Consider the following 4,786-nt stretch of genomic DNA (forward strand, 5'->3'; position numbering starts at 1 on the left):
ACCGCCACGACCGCTCCTAATCGGTAGATCTTTGGTATGAACACCGCGGTGCGCGCTCCTTCGCGTTCAAGGGCATGCCGCAGCAGGTACATGTACTTGGTACTGTACTTTCGGAGGTAGCTCATTCACAACCACATGGGTACAAATGACCTTTCTTTTTCTTTCTTTTTTTTTTTCCCCTCAGATGGTTGACTAGGTCCCCTCAGATGGTTGACTAGGCACGTCACTCGTTTTCCAAGCGACAAAATGCATCTACATCAACTTGTTTGATGTAACAATTCATGGAATTTATCAGTCATGTTCAAACAAGGGATCTTGAACTTGATGTGTAGACCAAGTGAATATGGTCCATCGATCAACTAGGGAACACATCCATTTCATTATATTTGCCAATTAATGTATCAACATATTTCTTTTTTTTTTCAATTGCCATATATCACTTTTTTTTGCAGTGAGGTGAATGAGCTGGCAAACACACCATTTGAGGATTACTTGAATACTGTAAAAGTAGAAATTTTTGCGGTGTTGAACTTTTCGCGTATTTCGCGCAACCAAAAACTAGCGCGAAAATAAAAGCAAAAGAATATTTTTGCTTGCCACAAGTTCCAGTGTGTGATGTCTTGATTCTGCGGAATTGAAAACATGCCAAACTCTTCTTACCCGGCCAAGCGCGAGTCCATGTAAAGAAATTATGATATTCACAGTTCTCTGTTTTGTTTGTTTGTTTGTTTGTTTTTTGTTTGTTTTTTTTTTTTGGTCTATTTCTTAACAAATCAATACATGTACTGGTCCGACACATTTAACATGATCAGAAAATGTTATGTGAATTTTGATGTGGAGGTGCTTTTTCTACTCTTAGGCAGGGCTCCACACTAATGGTGGCCCGGTGGCCCACAGGGCCACCAAAAATGCACGTCGGGCCACCAAAATTTCAAAAATGAAGAATTTGGTGGCCTGATCGGGCCACCGAAAAAGGTCCGATGTTTGCCTTTGGGCCACCAAAAATAAAAGTTAAGTGTGGAGCCCTGTCTTAGGAGTTGCAAGTCGTTATGAAAAATATCATGAACAGACCATGTCACCTTTCTGGTTTCTGACCAATAGGTGATGAGTACATGTCATTTTCAGTATACTGTTGAAGATTAGTTAATGAAATAAATCCTGCATTGCGCAGATGTCCCATGGTTGATTATCTAGCTTGTACAATAAATACCTTGACACTACAGGGTCATTGCTGTGATGATATTCAAGTTATGAATAATTTGATGCCAAAGGTAGTATTTCTTTTTTACGATTTCACAAGGAACTTTGTTGAAGACTTGTGCAAGTCAATAAAATATTGCAAAATGATGTAATCTCCCGATATTGTTCGTTAGAGACTAATTCTGGAAAACATACCGGTACTGTACATCTTTACAATTCTGTCTCTATGTGGGGATTTTGGATACTTTTTTGCTGTTGATGTTTTGATTCTACTCTTTTACATGTACCACTGTCACCTTTGAATATGGCATGGGGTGCAAGAGTGTAACTTGCTCAGTGGAATAAAAATCTTCACCAAATTATGAACTAAAATGGGTAATGCGCGCTCATAAACATGTACATGTAGAAGGGTGTTGAATTGTCCAATTTCTGAAATATTTCCAAAGGACACAGATGCATACTCACAACCACACACACACACAACACACATACATGCACGCACGCACACACACACACACACACACACACACACACACACAAACACATCTCCATAATCATGCTGGCTATAAACTAAATCGAGAACAAGTTGTTCTTGGCTATAAACTAAATCGAGAACAAGTTGTTCTTCACTCTATTTGAGAGCATGTTTCATCTTGCGGACAGGAAACCCAGTGGGTAAGCCTACTACATCTTCCAATGGAGTGGAGTACAAAATCCTACCGACATTTCTCATAAGTCACACACTCATCTAGGGGCGACAGTTAGGGGGAGGGGCATACAGTGATGCCTAACAATCAAAATCCTACCGACATTTCTCATAAGTCACACACTCATCTAGGGGCAACAGTTAGGGGGAGGGGCATACAGTGATGCCTAACAATCAAAATCCTACCGACATTTCTCATAAGTCACACACTCATCTAGGGGCGACAGGTAGGGGGAGGAGCATACAGTGATGCCTAAAAATCATTGGCTCAGATCAGGCAGGGCATGGTGTATTTTGTGTCATCTCCACTGACTTGCACTGCAGGCATCACACTCTATCTTGGGGAAGTGAAGATTGCTGCATCTCGCTCACCAATCACTACAAACACAGCCTAATCTTGATGGAACAGACAAGTAGACTTACTCATTGTGACTTATACAGTGGAAACTCAGTATAACAAGATCCTTGGGACCAAGACGATTTGTTTTTTATATCAGATATTTTGTTACATCAGTAGTCAATAAACAATACAAGACAAAGGAAATAAATTCATTGGGACAGGAGAAATTAGTTTGTTGTATCAGGTATTTTGTTATATCAGATCTCTTTATATTGAGTTTCCACTGTACTGTACTAGATCTGACAAGCTGAAGGGCAACCATTAAACCTTCTAAACCTTTTTGGAGAAAAAGACAATGAAAGGCAAAGCTGTACTTCCTTTCGATATGAGAATTTATTGGACACAAAGTTCATTTTATTTTTTTTTCAGTGTCTAAGGACACTTGACAGCACAATTACGTATCACACAGACACTGAAGAATGGACTGCTTATAGAAAAGTTTCTCCACCTACACAGAATGTGACCTATGACAAGAAATATCTTATGTATAGAAAATCTCCATAAAAAGTTTGAAATCTTGCTGAAGTTCTAGAATTTAAACTTTTCCCTTAGAATCATATTATCAAGATGAACGCAATGTAGGGAAATGAATGTACATTGTATATTCTTTACATAATGGCATAACATTGCTGGGGTGATTTTATCTCAATTTTTGATGAAAATGACTTTTTTTGATTAATGGTCAGATAATCAGGTAAGTGATGTCCTGTCAATATCCAAGCTGTCTAACCCCAAAAATGAAGCCACCATGGCATGTCAAATGAAAGGCTATCCCATTTGATACAGACAGTGCTTTGATAATACACTGCATCTGATAATACCTGATAACTAGGGAAAAATCTAATCTGATTCCCCTATATCTATGAAACACCGATAATGATTAAATTCTTATCCTCTGAAAGTGATATGGACTTGGGGTGTTTTCAGTGGAACAAAGTAAAAATGCCGGGTCTTCATTCACTGGCAGAACTACATGTGACCCCAGAATCACTGTGCGTATCTAGTGTTCTGTTCCTTGGTCTCGGCACCCAACCCTGCAATTCTGGGAAGAGCCCTGTGATGCTTTTGCATGATGACACCTCACACATCTTCTTGCTGGCTTTGCATTCACTGAACCTGCAAAAGATACACAAAACATTTCAAGCGTTCAATACAGAATTTTCTCTTTCTTCTTGACACTGATTTTTCTCTAAGCAAAACTTTGTGTGGAATATACATTCCTTTCTTTAACACTACATGTATGGAATTACGTATTTATGTCAGCCCCTATCCTATCTGCAGCAGATTTCACAATGTTCTCCTTACAGTCTACACTTTGATACTATTGTTACTCATTCATGCATGTACATGTAACAGTTCAAAGCACTTTCAGAGACTGCTATCTGTACCCAAAATTATCACATAAGGCGGCAAGTGGGACAGGTGACTTCAGTAACTCAAAAAGCCTACATCTTGCCAAATCATATTCATCCACACACCCACTTAACCATTGTCTGTATTTCATAATACAGCACCATCATGAAGAGATGTACTGTATAAAACATTGCACATGCTCCCACCACGTCATACCAACCCCAAATCCATTCAACTCTTTGCTTATGGGAACTGTATGAATCGTTAGTGACCCCATGGAGAATAAAAATATATTGTCGGCAAAGGGGTAATGCACAGTATAGACCTTCTCTTTGCAGATGGTCTTTACAGTCATGAACATTCATTAAACATACCCCTTGGGGTTTCTGAAGATAAGATATAGTGTACCTTCCAGAGTGAACTTCAAGCACTACATCTCACATTTACAGGGGTCTAAGCAAGGCTTTGCTTGTTAGTGTCTACCTCTAAGCTAACATAAACCACACCACTTCAATGTGCTCTGATCGATACAAATGTTATCCGACCCAAATACTTGCCCTTTATCCCTTGGTCGTAGACTTGAAATCTACACCATTCTGGCTCCAGACAGGCACTCCGGAAGCTTCTCTCCTGTAGGGTCTGCATCCAATCAGAATGAGGCTGTTATCTGTTGGGTTGGGGGAAAAATAAGCATTCATTCATCACATTTTTCCAAGGAAATGCTCACCGCCATGCACTGTAGTGGCATTGACATGATCAGTTACTCTGAGAAGTATAATGCATCTTCAGACATTCACTAATCCACAGATCTTTTGAGGAAGTAATTAATGCATTTTTACCACATTGGGATATTCAGTTCTGAATATTTCCCTCGCAACATGTTTCAGAGCTTACTGAACATCAGTTTGGTGAGGTATAATTTTTCTGTAATTATAACACATTCATTCAAAATAAAACACAGGAATGGAAATTTATGTACATCATATGTTATACTACTGTACAGCTGTCGAGTGTGTAAGCAACATTGCTTCAACATTCCAGGCTTTTTTTTCTCTCTTTCTGGTCAACTACTGAACATCGATTTTGAAATGAGGCAGTTCACTTTTGCCGAACTGTTACACACAATA

This window comes from Diadema setosum, chromosome 14 (assembly GCF_964275005.1).
Source record: "Diadema setosum chromosome 14, eeDiaSeto1, whole genome shotgun sequence".
NCBI lineage: Eukaryota > Metazoa > Echinodermata > Echinoidea > Diadematoida > Diadematidae > Diadema > Diadema setosum.